We start from the raw sequence: 20,105 nt of genomic DNA on the forward strand, positions 1-20,105 counted from the left end.
ATGTGTCATAGTCCATTTTAATAGCGTATAGCCATAGTAATCATGTCTATAACATCATATTTGTTACCCTCCACCATAATATTGAGTGTATAAATACCCAGCAAAATAAATTGGAAGTAGTTTTGTAGTAGTTTTGATGCAGTTCAAACAGAGTCGTGAAAAAGGCACTCCACTCCTCACATTTTAACTGCATTTGGATGCAGTCCAAAGAATCACATCCATTTGTCACATTTTAACAACATCCGCATGCAGTTTAACGGAGTCGTGAAAAAGGCACTCCAATTCCTCACAATTTGACAGCATCTGGATGCAGTTCAAACGGAGTCGTGAAAAAGGCACTCCGTCCGCTATATTTTATTAGCAGTTGTTAGAGATTCCTACAAGTACATACATCAGTTTGTACATCTCTACAGGCAGCGGCATAAAATTTCCAAAAAATTTAACATTTCCATAATTCTGTTATAAAATAAAATTATTGCGAACATTTTTGCGGTAACTCACGATAAAAACATTTCCCAATGGAGTCCTCTTGGAGTACATGTCGAAATCTTAGCTGATGATAGACAATATCAAGACAATATCAAATCCATTTGGCAGATGAAGCAAAAACAGTTCAGCTTGGATTAAATGGAGAGCGGAGGAAACACGCATGGTTGCGATTGAATTCCATGGAGAATTTTCATAATTTGTGTTAATGTAATAAAGTTCTTAATATTTTTGTTCTGGGATATTTTGCAATGGCTTGCACACATTCCGCAGAATGCCTGTATTAAAACACGTGCTTTGGACTGCATCCTATTCTACCCCAAAGGGTTAGTTAAAATGCAATCCAAAAGGGATAGTTAAAATGCAGTGCCAAAGGGTCAGTTAAAATTCAGTGCCAAAGGGTTAGTTAAAATGTAGTGCAATGGAGTGCCTCTTTCCGGGGTCACGCTCTTGTAAAAATAATGAGTGAAAATTCATAATTTGATGCACTTCCAAATCACTAGTACATATGATTTAACTGCCTCTTTGGAGGCAAACTTTTTGCTGGGTATATTTGTCATTCCATTTGTAACACATCGAAATGTTCGTCGGAGAACCCATAAAGTATATATATTCTTGATCAGCATGAAATTCTAAGATGATATAATCATATCTGTCTTTGTGGGAGATTTAAAACTCTCCACCAGAAATTTGTTGGTATAGGTCCATGTCTTCATATAGCCCCAATAGTACGAAACCCACCGATTTCGGTATTTTAAAGATTGTGACCTCCAAACTTTCCTCTAGAAATTTGTTAGTATAGGTCCACATTTTCATATAGCCTCTATAGAACGGTATCTCTCGATTTTCGGTATTTTTAAGGAAGGTCACAGTAATGGATGACATTTGGTATTTTGTCTTCTTTATAGGTATAAAACTTTCCACCAGAAATTTGTCGGTATAGATACACGCCTTCATATAGCCATATAGAACGGTAGCCGATTTTCCATATTTTCAAGGTCGTGGCCTCAATTTCTCACCAAAATGGCTGAAATTTGGCATTTTATCTTCGTTGGGGGTATACAAAATCCACAAGAAATTTGTCTTTATAGGATAGTATATGTTCACGTTTTGGTATAGGCCACATATAAGTTAACCACCAGATTTAAGCTTCTTTTTGAAGATTTTAGTCACATTTGTCTACTGTATTGGCTGTTTATTGGAATATTGTACTCCCAGATGATAGAAACTTAGTCGTAAAAAATTATCTATACATATCCATATTTTAGTCTAGTCCCAATAAACCGGTTGCACAATTTTACGCATTTCGACGGTTTTTTGTCTAATTTTCCAACCGAGATTGCCTTAATTTAGTATTGCATGTTGTAGGAGGATGCAAAAGCTCAATTCGGAAAAATGTGATCCATGTTTTAGAAAGAACAAACTTGACACTCCATGTGAAGGTTTTGCTACATTTTCCTTCTGAAGTGGATTTAACATGGTATTTTGAACTCTCAATAAGCCTCCAAGGAATAAGCCTTAGCATGGAGGAAGAGCTTAGCAATTTTCTAAACTAAAGGAAACTAATTCCCCGTTTGCAGTTAAATGTCAATTACATAGCGCAAACGTCAAATAAATCTTCATACAGAAGGTTAACTCGGCAAAAAGCTCTAATGCAAACGCCGTTTAATTGTTCTTATTTCGTTCGTGGTGGAGGGTATAGTTCGTGGTGGAGGGTATACAAAATTCTGCCCAGGCGAACTTAAGGCCAGAACAGAATCAATCGTCGCTTGCTTTGCTTGCTTCCCCAAATGTCAAATTATAACGAAACGCCAGAGTCTCTTTGCAAATCCGCCTGCGTTCTCCTTTAGGAGGCTCTGGCATTCCTTTATAATTTGATATTTGGGAAGCAAGCAAAGCAAGCGACGATTGATTCTGTTCTGGACTTTAACGCCTTTCTTTCTTGTTATTTGTTATTATTCCATTGAAATAGCCCTTTCAAACAGAGTAACTAACTCATTGCTTTATGGTTAATATCTTTATTTCAGTATGTCATTTTTGTTGTGGTGCACTTAATGACGGTTAAGATTAAAACCATAAAAGTAGCTCTCTTCTCTGTATCTGGTAGAACAGTAAATCAATATTTTAGCAAAGAGACCGGCAAATATTTAAACATTATTGAGAGGAGACTAAACTAAATGAGACAGATGCATGTACATATATGAAGATGTGCTATCTAAAATAATATAAATGAATGGAATATAGGAAATGCAATATCTGCAGTTTGATTCTGACTTTGTAAAAACTATGTTCGTTCCTCTTTCCATTTTAGATTATAAAATAAAGTTAAACTAAAGGTCATGAAAAACATTGTAGCTATATTTAGTAAGTCACAAAAAAATGTAAATCCCTGACAATAAGTAAATGACGAAATGAAATAATCATATTACATGCTCGGATATTTTAAGAAAATTCACACAATCTAGATTCTAGATCGACATAAAAGTTTAATGGTTTATAATTAATACAAAGTTCAACTACAAGTGAGGGGAAACACTGTGCAGTAGTAACATACAAATGTAGAATATCTCAAAAATTGGAAATCCCAGACAATAAGTAAAGCAACCTTTATGCTAAAACAGAATTCTGAAATTGAATACCCTGTTATTTTGAGAAAATTCACACATTGCAATCTTGACCGATATAAAAATAAATAAACTTATACTCCATCAGTTAATAGGGTATATCTGCAAGTTCTGCAGTCATCGTAAATTTGTTTTGTAAACACTCAAGTTTTTTGAAGTTGAAACACAATACATACTTTCCATTGAATTGAAATAAATATTGTTATTGTATATGTTAATGTCGTTAAGTGACGCCGAAAGTTTTCGTTAATTACTGAAAATACGGCGAAAAAGTAATTAACATTTATCGATTCAATTCTATCATTAACAAGTTATAGAATTTTGTCATAGATTTGAATACGTTCCCTGTTGCTGGGCCATCGATTTATTGTTGATCTAATAACCCAATTGGGAATTTCAATAGCAATAATTCTTGGGGCTAAAATGTTTAAGTTTTTATTGAAAATGACTATAATAATACTTGAGAGGTAGCTATATAACGATTCTTTATTTTTGCTACTGCTTCTTACAATGTTCCGTAGAGATATTTTATAGTAATTAATAGCGAATTTCTGGCATGTTTGCACAATAATTAGAGAACGAACATGCAGTTCAAGGTCCGAACTTAATATTTTCAATGGACAAAGACGATAATTTTAACCTTTGTATCATAATAGCATGCTCGTCTGGGACATAAAAGATTTTGAGTCCGTTGCAACGGTAAGACAACATTACACTTTTCTAGGTGTATGAGTTTCTTATCTAGTCCATATTTATATTAGGCATTTTTTTCTTGTGGCAATTGTCAGTTTGTCGGTGAGAGAAGGTGTTGAGAGGCAAAGGGTTAACATATGCCAGACCTTTCTAATGTAAATATGGACTTACATATTTACTTTGATGACTTGGAATAAATTTTCAATCATGCAAATTATTGTCTTTCCTTTTGGAATTTCAATTAGAGTCCCTCCTCTACTGAATGTACCGCAATTAAGCTCGTTTTTATAGCCTCAGTCTTTAGAATATCGAGGCTATATACACTTTCATACGGTCAAAATGTGCCTCATCGAAATAAGGCTTTAGACCCCAAGTATGTTTGGGTGAAATCCGTTTCAGACAATTTGGAGTCGATTTAGCAATGTCCGTCCGTGTGCGTGTCTGGCTGGCTGGAGCGCACGATACTCTCGAACGCATCAGCGGATGAGGTAAAAAATATGTTTTCCTAACTTAGTTTAAATTTCTGCGAATCTTACATAAAGTTCGAATATGGACTATATGCTTAGGGTACCTCCCCCACAAGAGTTCAACATTTTTGTTTAAGTGCAGTTTAGGGTCTGCTCGAAGATACGATGCTACTCCTTGTGGTCCTGCGTCTGTTTTTCGTGGGCAAGGTCATGCTTCCTCCCATAGTGGCGGGAGGGCGCGCTATTGCAGTTTAGGGTCTGCTCGAAGATACGATGCTACTCCTTGTGGTCCTGCGTCTGTTTTTCGTGGGCAAGGTCATGCTTCCTCCCATAGTGGCGGGAGGGCGCGCTATTGATCGAAAATAAATTACTGCTAAAATGCCCATGCATTCCTTCAGGTACCTCCTCCGCAACACTTTTGAGCTTTAATCCAAAAATATGTTTTTCGGCAAGTTCATACGCCCAAAAAGGGCCGCAAAATCTGAAAACGCCCTAATACATACATACCTAATTATTGGGGAAAAGCATTACGTAGGGTATGTATTGGGTATAGTGCCATCATATAGCGCAGACCCTGAACAATAATTCCAACATGTCCTATTGCTGGTCATGTGAGGTTGTGCAAGAGAGGACCTTCTCTGCCGGTGTCCTAGACTTTCAGTCAAAATATATAGGATGTTTAGTGTGCATGTGGCGGTATCTCGCTTATTTTTGATCTTTTGTTAACTTTTGCAGGAGCCTTAAGTGGCTTTGGTGCGGGTCACCATAGACTATGGAAGTTGAACTAATTACTTCTTCCCCACCTCTCTGTTATATCTACTCTCCTTCTACATTTCTTTCCTGTCTTTTCTCTCCAATCACTGGTCTCCGAGTGAAGTGGCTGTCAAAAATTAACGGCAGCTGCGCATCCTATAACGTAACCTAACCTAGTGTTTGCCTTAGTAGCTGGAGTTCTTCTGCTGCTAGCTATTCTAGCCTTCCTGACAGGCTGTTTGATCTAGAGAGGGCAACAATGTTTATATTCGCCGACCAGCGACTTGAGGAACTTATTCCTACTTATTATCATTTCACAAAAAATAGGGGGTAGTTGACGGTGGGAATCAGAGAAGCAGTCAAATGGTTGAACTTATCAACAGGAACAAGCCAGTGTCCAACTGAGACCATTTACATTGAACGGCGAAATTGTCCGTGTAAAATCTTAAGAGCTTTCCACTATCTGTAAAATGTGGCCGAAACATTTCAATTTTAATTTTTGACTTACAAATTAATTTTGATTAATTCATGGTAGCTCTGTTCCAGAACTAAAAAGTTTTTACAATTTTTACCACTTTTACACATTTTGCGTTCCCGTACGCAAAATTTATATGAAAATCGTTTACGACTTTTACAACTTTTACGACTTTTACCACTTTATAAAGTACGGGAACGGGCTAGGTGTAAGAAAGAAGGTGATACAATAATAGCAACCTATGTATTCATTTGCTGTCAAAACATATTTTTAATCAAAAATAAATAACAAATATTTCGCTTATAAAAAAAATATCTGTGTACAACATCTTTGTTTAAGCTTCGCGAATAATATTTTAACGTTTTCTTCTAAATTTTGTGGATATTTCGCGCAAAAAAAATTTGACAGCAAATGAAGACTACAACCTAACGTCAACTATTGGATCACCTTGTAGTTTTTTAATGGTGCCGTGAAATAACTCCCTATCAATTTTGTGCCTCTTCGAAATAAAGGCCTGCGTACATAAGCTGCTTTGCCTGATTGCCTTGCTTACCTGCTTCATTTCTGACGTAATAAAAATAATAGAATAAAGACGAAATTTCGAACTGGGTTGCCATCAGTTGGAAATTGGGTCGGCCTTCTTTGTTCTTTTATTTTTTATTGAAGCAGCAAAGCAAGGCAATCAGGCAAAGCAGCTTATGTACGCAGGCCTTAATGGTTTTAGACCTCGAGTGGGTATGGAAGAAATCCGTTTCTCACAATTTGGATTTAATTTAGCTCAGTCGGTCCGTCTGTCTGTATGGTGCACGATAAATCTAGAACAGATCAAACGATTTGTTCTTCGTAATGTGTTGTCCAAAATTAGATCAAGTTCGAACGGTCCACTCCTTTCCGTACCTCCCCCAAAATTCAAAATGGTTCTCTAAATTTGCGCGCACGATAATTCTCGAACGAATTAAGCGATTTGAATTAGGTTCGAATACGTTTACCTGCCACACAAAATTCCAAAAATTTTTGCACGAATAGAATTTAGGGTTCTGTGTCGGATTGTTTTGAAATTTAGTTTAATTTAAGGTTCTGTCTCGGATTGTTTTGAAATTAAGAGTTAGTGCAGTTTAAGGCCTGTTCGAGGATCGTTGTGCAAATTCCACCGAAGATACTCCTGTTTTGTGGGCTCTACAAGTCCTATGTTGCCTAACTAAAATAGCTGCTGGTTGCGATAATCGAAAGGTGTGACTTACATTGGTCCAACTTTTGCAAAACGAAATATTTCTTTCGGACAAAACATTTGGTTACCTTCCTCACAGAGGTCAACATTTTCACATAGCCCTATAGAAGGGTACCTCCTTTTTTTTGGTGTTTTGAAGGTTGCGGCCCACCGAAATGGCGAAATTTTGAATTTATTCTTCGTGGGAGGTTTAAAACTCTCCACCAGAAATTTGTCGGTATAGGTCCATTTTGAAGGTTGTGACCTCAATAATGTGTGAACTGGGTGAAATTTGACATTTAGTCTTCTATGAGACTTCAAAACTTTCCCCTAGCAATTTTGTTAGTATAGGTCCACGTTTTCATATAGCCTCGATAGAACGGTATCTCCCGATTTTCGGTATTTTGAAGTAAGGTCACCGTATAGGATGGAACTTGGTATTTAGTCTTCTTTGTAGGTATAAAACTTTCTACCAGAAATTTGTCGGTATAGATACACGCATTCATATAGCTCCATAGAACGGTACCTCCCGATTTTCCATATTTTATAGGTCGTGGCCTCAATTTCCTACCGAAATGGCTGAAATTTGGTATTTAGTCTTTGTTGGGGGTATAGAAATTCCACCAGAAATTTGTCTTTATAGGACATATACTAGTCCACGTTTTGGTATAGCCCCCATATAAGTTCAACACCAGTAGGACTATTCTGTAACTTTTATCGATTAAAAAGTTGTTTAAATTTCCAAGGCAAATTTATATAAGGTAAATGCATGAATTACAAGAACTAACAAATTTACAAAAACAACATTGTTGTTATTGAAAATTAATTGTCAAAGAAAATATTGAATAATAGGGTCGTTCCAAAATTTTTTTAGGAAAAACATATATTCTTTTTGAAAATCCTCTAAAATAGAACAAATTTGAATCAAAATGTAAATTTAAAGCATACAGAACTCTCGTAGGTAATTTTTATTACTCGTTTAGGATGAAAAGCAGTATTTTATGGTAGCAAATTTCGAAGTTTCAAATATCACGAGTATACTCTATTACCATTTGAAAACTAAATTTACAAAAAAGTAAGAATACAGCTGATTGTCACTTCTACCTTGTATAAATATGCCTTGTAAATTTCTTTTGTTTTTGTAACAACTACGAAACAAACAAATGAAATTGTTGTAAAATAAACAATGTGTAAAGTTGTTAAAAAGTTACAGAATAGACCCCCAGATTTAAACTTCTTTTCGCAAATTTGAATATTGTATTGCCAGATGATAGAAACTTACTCGCAAAAATTATCTATACGTATCCAGAGTTTAGTCTATTCCCAATAAACCGGTTGCCCAATTTTACGCATTTCGACTTTAATTTACTATTACATGTTGTCAGACGATGCAAAAGCTCAATTCTGATTCAAATTGTCAATATTGATCGATGTTTTGGAAAGATCAAACATGACACCCCATGTGAGGTCTTTTATAGGATTTAACTACATTTTGCATCTGAAGTGGATGTAACATTGTATTTTGGGCTCTCAATGGGTAGCCAAACCTCCATAAAGTGATTTTCATCAGTTAAGATATTCTACTCCTCCATGGAATAAGCCTTAACGTGAAGAAAGAGCTGAAGCGTGACAAACACTTTCATAAACGAAAGGTGGGGGGTATAATATGTTCGCCCCTACCAATCTTAACGTCTTTTCTATTTGTTTAAAGAAGATTTTTACCCGCTGAGAACATCAATTCCTAAACGCAAATACTTCAAAATATATTTCGTTAAATAGGGGTTATTCCAAAGCGTGGACCTTAAGCGCAAACGTTCTTTCCAGATGGTGAAGTATAGAAGCACTATGGTAGCCATGAACATATATATATCTCCCCCTATTTAAAGAATATATTTTTGCTGGGCTGTGTCAGAATAAAACTTCTGACTGACTTCTGATTTTCTTCTTGTGCAATAAAGCAGAAGAATTTTGACGCAATATGTGTTTCGCATACATGTCTGATATCCGATATTTTGGTTCTAGGTTATAACCTTTTACATACATATTTGCATTTTAAAATTAGTTTTGTTTTTAAATGAGAAACTAATTAAAACATTGTCGTATAGTCGCCGTTGATTATGTATATAGTGTTTTAAATATTAAGTAGAAGACTTTTTCTTTATAATTAAATATGTATGTATTAAATAGAACCATTTCATCACGTGCAAGGTATAGCTGTCTGTCTAAGATTATGCCGAACTCGATGAAATTACTGCATAGTATTCAAGTGTATTTAGAAATTTATCCGTGATGAAACTGTGCTTCTTGCCAAATCATGTTGTTTGGATTTATACTAGCCAATAAACTTGTGTGAAACCTGAATATGTTGTTAAATAAATTTCTTCTTCAATTTTTTAAGTCATTTTGTAATGATAATATTATTAATGCAATGCATTGATATTTTGTTTACATATTTATTATCTACATTTTTGCTCATTTTAACCTTTAAATTTTAAAACATACACATCATTTAGCTTGTTTATCACCCTCCACCCTAATATTATTAACTCAATTGCCCATTTCATTCAATCAATAATCAGAGAGTAAAGTAAACTTGCCAGCCAGTTGATGGTGGTTTCTTCTTGTTGGAGTGTTCGAGGTTTGTTGGGGCTCTCGATGGTGGTTCAAGTTTCAGTTGCTCAAAGTACGTCAAATCGTGCGTTGATTACTTTGATTTACGCGGATCGAATCACAGCTGTCGAATATAACGGACGTAAACGATATTGTTTACAATTGTTGCCTTTGTGCAAAGGGAGCGAGCGAACCAAAATATTGCAAAAAAAAGTACGAATAAAGCATAAAATATATCTTGCATTTTTAAACAACAATTATAGGAATAATAATAAAAATACACATCTGAGCGATGCAATCTGTCACATTTAAGTTATAAGAAAATAAAAAAAGCGATAAGAAAAAATAATAACAATGAAAATAGCAAGTGCTACATTTGAGGTGTTTCCAAAAAAATCAGCCGGCAAAATTGCCTTGAAATAATTGTGTGTGTTTATCAATCTTAAAAAAACGGCAATAATTTTTTATGTTTTATTAAATCATTTAAAAAGAGATCTAATGTGTTTATATTTGACGTGCAAAGGATGTTAGAATGGCGCAAAACCCCCCAATTTTTTTTCTTCCATTATAGTTGTTAATTGATAAGTTGTTGAACTTTTTAATGTTTACGTTACTTTCATCGGGACCAAAAAGAATAATTTACCAAAATAAAATATATACCAAAATAATAATATACTTCTTAATAACTAACAATATCTGTATATCTAACGCTCATTGTCGGCTTTCTCGGCCCACTAATGCTATTCATTGAGAAAATCCTTAATTATGCGTTTACTATAAAAAGCCATATCTACCAGCACCTCTAGCGAGTGTTCGTTCTACTGTTCAATGTGGCTCTGTGTCTATCTCCAGTTTCAGACATGTGTCTGCTTCGATGGCATGTAACCACAGATCCACTGGAGTTGGAGTTGGTAGGGCAGTTGAAAAGGTGCAGTGTGTTGTGCGGCCCTATGCCGCATGCTGGGCAGATTTTTTGCATGGTGCCATCGATTTTTTGCCATATAAGAATTAAGCGACTGCAATGACATGAGGAGGCACCCCGTTGCTGTTCTCAGCGCAGCATTCTGACAAGTTTGCAACCCAAGTGCTTCCATCTAGGGACTTGAGGACCTGGCTCCTATATTTCAGTTTGTCGCAGACGACGAATGTGACCCCTAGAATTTTGGGGTAGTTTGTGGTCCGATGTCTGCTACCATCGACACGACATTCAACTCTCTTCTCACCTGCACCGCATAGTAGTTCAAAGTCGTTTTTGCCTGGTCAAAACTCTGTAGCTTTTGAACGGATAGAGATATTTTCATATTTTTTTCCACTAATAAATTAGTTGTTTAAATAATAAAACAACAACAATGGGTTTAAGCCAGACTATTTTGAAGAAACAAAAAAGTTCGACAAATAAAATAATCAGCCTTCTGATGCACTAAAACATTCGAATTCTGCAACTAGAGGAATTCAAGGTCGAAGTTAAAAATTTGAGTTTTTATATTTTGCATCAAAATATGAGTGTTTTTGAATTTTTCATAGGTTCCAACTAGTTAAGATAGTCAAACACCAATAAACAAACCAGAAAAATACACAAAAATATATTTTTTTTAGATTTTATTCCAATATTAAAAAAATACTCCTTAGATTTTCATAAAACTCATATAACTCTCATAAAAATTCATATATTAAAAATGTCCATTTGGGTAAATAAGCTATAATTTATATGGGAAACGATATGGAAAAAACACACATTTTTACCCATGTAATTTCAAAAAATATAAAAAAAGTGTTAAACAAACGGATCGGTATGGGAAAAAAGTATATATATGGGCTGAAAGAGGACACTCTCGGGCATCATTCTGCGGAAACGGAACTTTGTTCCAAGCCGTTCCCTAAAAGTTCTAGTCCACTAATGTTGGAATTACACTAAAATTTAGTACCTGAGAAAAAATAAAAAAAGCTCACTTCGTGTAAACGCTACCGTAATTTATTGAAACAGTTCTTGAAGAGAACAATCCGACCTACCTAACAAAAAACAATGAACAATATTCCAAAATTGCGAAAAAAAACCTTCCAATATTTTGACCAAATTTTAACAATCGGTGACGACAAAAAATTGGGGTTTTGGCCAGGAAAATCGATTCCTGAACCACTAAGATCGTTTAAATAGGAGTTCAGTTTTTCACAAATGTCATCAGCTACGTTACGATCACAATGATGTCTGGAAGGGGGCGGAATACAGGAGACACCCTGTTTCACTCTAGGGGATTTGGACTTCTTGTTCCTGAATTCCTCCTATGACTTGTGGAGTAGTGAAGTCGAAAATTCTATTCATAATATAAAGCGGCGTACACACGATCAGTATTGACTGTCATTTTTCATCGAATATCGATTACTTCAGTCTGCTGACTGTCCAAGATCCATGAAAATTTTCGTGGTTGCCTGATGACTGGCGGCAAGAATGAACGATATTTGAGCAAAAATCTACAGTCAAAACAGATGGTGTGTACCCCGCATAGCTGCTTTTGATATTGGGCCTGGCATTTGTTATTTCCTACATTGCACATTTTCTGAAAGCCCTCTTATTTCAGTACCATCCCTCCACCATAATATGGAGGGTATAATTATATTTGTAATTCCATTTGTAACACATCGAAATATTCGTCGGAGACAGCATAAAATTCTATGTCGAAATAACCGTGTACGACTGTCCTTCCGTTCGTCTGTTGAAATCAAGATACAGCTCGCAATTTTTAAGATAGAGCCTTATAAAAGAGTTGGGCAATCTCGTTCCTTTTGTGGTTCGATATTTTCCGTTCCGTTCCGCAAAAGGAACTAGGTCATTCAGTTAGTTCCATAGTTCCTTTTAGTACCAACCTTTATATGTATACCCACACTCATACTCGTTGACTCAGTTCATTTCGTTCGTGCTTCTTCTTCGTCAAAACAAAAGAAAAATAAAATGTTTTCGGCTTTCTTCATGGTAGATTACAAATATTTGAAACAACGATTGTTAAGTCTTGCTAATTAAAAATACTTCAATAGCTTTTTTTAATTCGGCAAAGATAAGTTTAGTACGAAATGAAAGACGAAATGACACTATAAGATTTCTTATTCACTAATAAAAGACAGGGAGAGAGAGAGAGATAACTGATGCTAAATGAACTGATGGATCTAACTGAAAGAGAAGAGCAAAAAGAATGAAAGAAAAACAAACGAGGGAGCAAAAGGAACTAGCTGAATCGCATAGTCGGACCTAGTACCGGTCGTTCCTTTTGTGGAGTAGTTCCTTTGAACTAGTTCGTTCCGGAACGACACAACTCTACCTTATAATATGGTACAGGAGTTTATATTACTCCTACGTTTTGATATAGCTCCCATAGAACGGTATCCTCCGGTTTTCGTTATTTTGAAGGTTTTAGCCTCATTATCCATCCCACCGAAATGGCAGAAATTTGGTATTTTGAGTTCGTTTGATGTACACAACTTTTCACCTGAAATTTGTCGGTATAAGCCTACGTCTTAATATAGCCCCCCTAGAAGCGTACCTCCCGATTTTCTGTATTTTGAAGGTTGTGGCTTTAGTCTTCATTGGGGGTATACAACTATCCACCAGAAATTTGTCGGAATAGACCCACTTCTTCATATAGCCCCCATAGAACAGTATCCCCTGATGTTCGTTATATTGAAGTTTTTATAGAGGTCTGCTCGATAGCTTTGATTATTGTTTTTTTGGAAAGTTTAAAAATTTTTAGCCTAAATCTGCAAAAAAAAAAATGAATTTGCTTGGGAACATTTTCGTCCGATCAAATTAAATCTTTGTATGTCGATAAAGGACCATACTATAGCACTATGAAAAACTGGTTTAATAGATTCAATCGTGGCCGACACTCGCTGAAATACGAAGGTCGTGAGGGTCGTTGAAAAAAAAATTAAGCCGTGTGTGAACGGATAATGCAAGATCGACATGTTATATACCGTAAAATAGAGGCATCTTCGAGCTTTAGGAACATAGGACGGTTAATTCTGAGCGGTACACTACAATTTGTGTGCTTGAAGTCTCCTCAGAAATTCGAAAAACGAGCAAGAGAAGACGAATCTTTCTGCATCAGCGAGCTCTCATACATCGATTCAAACCAGCGCCTTTTTGACCGGACAAAACGTGGAATTGATGCGTCATCTGCCGTACAGCCCTGACTTGGCACACAATGATTTCATTTGATTCCCGCACATCAAGAAAAAAAGTCGCGGTCAACGATTTTCGTCGTTAGGAGATCTATTGAAGCGCTCAAAAACCATGTTTTGGAGGTGTCTCAATCGGAGTAGAAAAAGTGTTTCAACAATTGGTTTGGGCGCTTGCTAAAGTAAATAGGTTAAACGAAAAACTTTACGAGACTTCCCCCCTCCCCCAACTTGTTTTGTCATTTTTCGCGGTTCTTAAGGAAAAACGCTAATTTTGGAGAAAATAATTATTTTAAAATGAAAAAATGGTATTAATCTAAGCGAGTTTCTAAAACAAAGGACTTATTAAGTACCGAAAAATGGATGGTAACCCTATGTGGAGTAGACCGATATCACATTTCTTTATAAGGTGGTTTTCTAAACTCTGAGTTCATTATTAAAAGACATTGGGTTTGAATATTTGGTTAACATCTGTCGAAATAAATCGGGATATAAATCATATGAGAGTATACCAAATCATGGACCTACTGAAAATGTTTCGCTGGGAGGTTTACTATGCAATAAGAACTTCTGGTACTGGATTACAGCAAATTCGATTAAAAAATGTGTTCGTAACAGTAAAATACTTCAATTCAGGATGATTCGTTACATGGGAACCACGCGAAAACTTGGACCTAGGACTACAATGTTTTTTAATAGTGTTTTTAGGTCACTAGGGCCCATTGATAAACATTTCAGTTCGATATATTACCTACAAGTATTTTTGTCACACCTTTCCAGGTAAGTGCCACTGTGCATTAGTATTAAACTTGTTTAAAAGAAAGCGGTCTTCTGCAGTTTGCTTGGCGGAAAAGCTTAGTACTTTCATAAAAGGAAGGAAACTAATTACTCCATTTTATTTAAACGCAGTTCTTACTTGTTAGTCAAAAGGTTGGGGGTATAACAATATTTCGTTTTAGTATGACATATTCAGTTTTCATTATTCGGTGGAGTGCATTAAAAGTTCGATCCGGCCGAACTTACCGCCTTTTTTATTCGTTTCTTATTTGTTTGCGAAATTTTAAACATCATATTATTTTTCTCACTGTTGCTTGCATTTTTTGCAAATTCTGATTGTTTTACGCATAAATTAATTTACTTTCACTGTTCGATTACAATAAAAACAAGTTTAAACGCTTTATTACAAATTCTTTACATTCCACTAATGATATGTAAACATTAAATTACAGTCCAACAGGGAGATTATTATACATACATATATGTATGTACATACCTGTGTATTAGTGTATAACGAATGAAAAAAGAATACTTTCAATTTGAAATTAAATAAAATAATTTGTGAAGTACGTTCAAGTGTTAAAATACCTTTGTAATGCCTCAAAAAGTTTATTAATTTTAATACATATAAACGAATACATTCATGTGTGAACTTCAACACACCTGTGACCGAGTGTTGTTGTTACATTTAAAACCCAGTTCTAAGTCATAAATTAATTCAATATTTTTGTTAGCAAACAGTTGTTTTCACTTCACTAAGACCTTGTCACCAAATAGTTTAAATACTAAAATTTTGCTGTGTTTTATTTATGGTATTTATTTCTGAATTTTGTGCATACCTCGTCAATTTGTTGCATTTCAGTGTGTGTATGTGACAATATATAAAAGTTCTACTTTATAAAGCGATTTGTTATATTTTTTTTGTTTATTTTAGCAATTTGTGTTTGGTAGTCACCTTAATCTTGACAATGAATGTTCCTGTCACAGTGGCCATATGTTACGTTCATACATACATACGCTACAAAACTTGCCTTATTAACATAAAAAACTGCTTATATTAACACATTTTGAATACGGTTAAACGTTTGGTTTTGTCAATTGTTTAGCCATTCATAATTAATAAGTATGTATGTGCTTTTATCGGCGAGGAATTCCCTTTCGACATGATTAGGTTATTTGTAATTTAATGCATGTGGACTTGTCTTTGTTTTCAATTTGCACATATCGCTTGTCGATTGTCTAAATTGTGATTTCTAAATGGTATATGGAAGTATTGTTTTCAATATATGTTATTATGAATGGGTAAATCTATTTTTTTGTTAATCACACAGATTGTGTATAATTGTGTAATTTGAAGTGTTTGGGTTAGGTGAGACCCTTCGCAAACAATATGACTAAAATTACTTTGACCTGTGCACAACCGAAATTGTAGTTTCAACTTACTCATGTGGCCCGAGCCCATGCTTCATGTGCCCTACCAGACCTGCTGTAGGAAATTCTTTTTGACTATTTTAGGGTATCTGTTACTTCTTTTTATGTTTGACCTATGATGTCAAGGTTGGCGGCATAAGCGTGTAACATGTGGCTTCTTGTGATTACAGTGATATTTTTAGTCCCTTTCTCATCTCATACAACTTTCCCCTGCTGGATGTCGAAAGGATCACACGAAAGGGTGTCTCTTAATCTGAAACCTCGTTTAGTACTGAATTGTTGCGAGAAGTTATTTCCTATATGTATAAATTTTCCTATAACGCCACCTTAGTAAATCGTATGAGCTTTGTGGGAATGCCAAATTCAGGCATTGCATGGAATACATACATACTTATAGCTCATTTACTCAAAAAGTGGCATAACTCAAAAATGTGTTTTCTGAGTTAGCAATTTCTATTTTTTTACGACTTCTACTTTATTTTGTGTCAAATTTTCATGTTGATATCTCTAAAACTTGACGAGTTACAGCTCATTTACTATCAGTGATGCCAGATTTGCCGATTTATCGGCATTTTGCCGATTTTTAGTCCACAAAAATAGAATTGCCGATTTGCCGATTTTTACCCCTAAAATGCAGATTTTTAGTTAAGGCAACTTGTTCACATAAAATTTCCGTTTTGTATGAAAATTGTGGTTGCTAGAACTAATTTGGTACAATAACAAAGACAACTATATCGTCAAGAGTAGTTTGATTAATAATAATAAAATTTTTTAACATATTATAAAAACAGTTTGAATTTTCTTGATTAGCAAAACGTGTACTTCAGTATATACGCCAAGGAAACTGTTCAGAAATCGAAATTGTCGAAAAGTGGGTTAGTGGAAATAATTAAAAACTGCACAAACTTTTACATTGAACTTTGTTGTCAGATTTTGAAGCGGTTTAATTTAGAAAATAAACTTAAGTGTCTAGCTTCAGTAAATCAAAGTTTTATAATAAATGGCACAGAAGATACATTTTTCGACATTATAAAGGAATACGAATGCTTTATAAACATAAACGAAAAGCAAGAATCACGCGAACTTTCAAGTTTAAATTTCAGAAATTTGTTTAAAGATAAAACCGTAGAGTTGCTAGAATTTTGGAAAACAGTGTGTGAATTAATGTGTGCAAATTCTGAACCATTATTTCCTATTTTGTCCAAATTTATTAAACATATTTTAGTCTTGCCACATTCTTCAGCAAATGTGGAAAGTGCCGAAGTCGATTATTTAGGGACTCGATGGAAGGAATTCGCTTTACTAAAGACTTCTTAAAATTAAATAAGTCTGTTATAATGTTGTCATTAAAAATGATTTGTTACAAATATTTATTGCAAAATATTTATTACAGAAATTGAATTTAATTGTAAACCAAAATTTCAAAATTCCAATACAACTAGTAAGAAAGTGTTTGCTGACAAAGGTATACCCTCAGCATATGTGAATTGAAACTTTCTTCTTCGGACAGATCGAATGTTTTTAAGGTCTTTTCAGAATTTTGTGGCCATTTTTAGACATTTGAACTTGCCGAAAAATGTGGATTAAAATTTAAATTCAAAAGTGTTGTGGAGGTGGTACTTAAAGGAATGGACCGACATGAGAATTATATCTTTTCGATAGATATCGTGCTCACTAGTTATTTCAGTGGGTCATCGTATAACTTTTGGAATCGGTTGATCAGTTCGAGAATTATCGTGCTCTACAGCCACTACATTTGGTGCCATAGGGGTTTTTACACCTCTCGGGCTATATTCTCATGAAGTATGGACATGCCCCTGAAAAAGCTTTTACCGTCATAATGGAGGCAGCGTATACAAATTGTTGCAACAAAAACCAAAGCGATTCGAGAGCAGGCCCTTAATTGAATTTATCCGAAATTTTGTGTGGAAGGTTCCCAAAGGAGTGGACCGATTAAGTGCGTATTGGAACCTCATCTAAGTCTGGTAGACATTTCACGATGTGCAAAGTATGGACCAAATAGGTTACTTCCTTCAAGGGTTATCGTACGCACGAATTTTCCGAACATTTTCGAACTTTTGTGGGAGAGGTACCTGAAGGAGTTGACCGATAATGACCATCTTCGAAATTAAACTAAGTTTGGACAAAATATTACGAAAGCCAAACTTTGGAAAAAATCGGCTCATCCGTTGGAGAGTTATTGTGCGCACCAGTCAGCCAGACAGACAGACGGGCGACTTTAAATTGTCTGAAACACATTTCGTCCAAACATATTTGGGGTCTAAAACCATTATTTCGATGCGGCACATTTTGCACGTATGAAAATTTATATACCCTCGTTAGCATAAATGCTGAGGGTATAAAAACAATCACCTTATTAATTATCCTCTTAAGACAATATTTGTACTCGTATACGTTGTGTTCAGCTTGACTGAATTGAAAATATATTGATCTCATATATACACGTACTTATAAATATATACTACATATGCTTACCATATGCATATGTACCATTTACCATTTATTTTTATACATATTTTGAATTATTGCCTTGGTTTATGAATTGTTAATTTTTTTGTTGTACTTAAAATGTTATTTTTTAAACCTATGCTTATTAAATAAAGCGATAATTTGAACTGAAATAAATGTTTTTTAATTTGCCGATTTTTTGCCGATTTTGAAATTTTTTTGCCGATTTTGCCGATTTCGCCGATTTTGGCACCCGAAAAGTGCCGATTTTCGACCAAACTTATCTGGCATCCCTGTTTACTATGAGTATCACATAATTTAACACACAAGTTTTTGTGTTAAGACACTACAAATCATGGTTGATCTTGCACAGAAATTTAGCACTGTGGTGCGATTCTCTAACTCATTTTTTGAGTTACCAACTAAAATCGGTAAAATTAAAACCCAATATTATGAATGAAAAGTTCAAATAAAAGTTAGATAATTAAGGTAGGTAATTACCGAAATTATAAGCATTTTAATTCTACCGACAATTCTCGGTAACTCAAAAAATGAGTTATAGAATCGCACTACTGATATCTGGCTAGCTGTTTGCAAAATATTTTCCAAGTAGTTATTTTAGTTTTTGTGTAATAATCTTTACAAGTTGGGAAGTCAAATTTTAATCGTCAACTTAAAATGTATTTTTTGGGATATGTTTCCATAAACATCCCGGAAGGGACGAGGGATACTTCACTCATACGAGGTGCACTAGAAAACTTTCTGGGCTAGGCAACACACAGTTTCTCCAGGCGTCATTTGACATTTTTTTGGTAAGTTTGATAGTTTTTGCTCCACGTTTTTCCACGTTTTGTCCGGTCAAACAGGCGCTGCACAGTGGAAAAATACCGATCTAGCGCGCCAAAAATCAAAAAAAATCACATACGCCAATTTAAAAATTATTATTGCAGTATTAATCTAAGGTGTCCACAGAATGCAACGGCATTTAAAATCATCAGTCTAAGCGGAATAACGGTCCATTTTTGGTTGACATTTTTTGAACTAGTTTTTATAATATGGCTTAGTATTAAATTTATGATCGTCGCATGCACTCTTCCTACAAAGTAATTTTAAAGCTTTACTGAATTTAACATTTCGTGAAGCAGGTGATTTAAAAAATGTTGAATATAAGATGTTATTTATTGCAACTCGGATTTTACACTTAAAACATGTGACATCCGATTTGTTTCCAAATTGTGCACTTTGTTAAAGATATTACTAAGGAGTGTCTAGGGATGGCGCGTAGATTTTTTATTTTATTTTTAGTACACATAGTTCCTAACCAATTTGTAAAATTTTAGCTGCAACAAACTGCAACATTTTATTTTATTACTATTTTTATTAATAGTATTTTTTATGTAAAAATGCTGAAATTAGGGCGGTACCTTTCTATTGGGGCCATGTCAATGCGTGTACCTGTGCCGAAAATTCTCCGTCGGAATATTTTATACCACCAACGAAGACTAAATGTCAACTTTCAGCTATTTCGGTAGGATAATTTGGCTAAAACCTCAAAAATTACCGAAATCGGTGGTACCGGTCTATGGGGGCTATATGAAAACGTGGACCTATACCGAAAATGTTTATAGGAGTGTATGCATAACTCCCACGGAGACTAAATACGAAATCCTAGCCGTTTCGGTTGGATAATGTGGTAGAAATCTTTAAAATATTGAAAATCGATAGGTACCATTCTACGGTAAAAATACAAATTTACCAAATATATTAATAAATGAAGTAAAATTGTCAATTTATAGCTGTTCATATCGAATTTATGGGCAAACATGCAAAAAAATATAGATTTGTACTTTTGGCGTGCTACATCGGTACTTTTTTCCACTGTGCGCTGGTTTGAATCGATGTGAAAGAGCTCGCATTGTCATGATGCAGAACGATTCGTTTTCTCT

At 34.9% G+C, this 20,105-nt stretch overlaps 1 protein-coding gene across 1 annotated transcript in view; it reads left to right on the plus strand.

Annotated features, from left to right (window-relative positions):
- Window positions 1–9,388: 9,388 nt before the first annotated feature.
- Ctns (lysosomal cystine transporter cystinosin) overlaps window positions 9,389–20,105 on the plus strand; it is a 57,180-nt gene continuing 46,463 nt past the window's right edge. Inside the window, exon 1 of the mRNA XM_073958759.1 lies at window positions 9,389–9,527. The gene's annotated coding sequence lies outside the window, so the exon portion shown is untranslated. The remainder of the gene's footprint in view (window positions 9,528–20,105) is intronic.

The sequence above is a fragment of the Musca autumnalis genome, unplaced genomic scaffold (assembly GCF_047663935.1).
Source record: "Musca autumnalis isolate F117 unplaced genomic scaffold, ASM4766393v1 scaffold_1, whole genome shotgun sequence".
NCBI lineage: Eukaryota > Metazoa > Arthropoda > Insecta > Diptera > Muscidae > Musca > Musca autumnalis.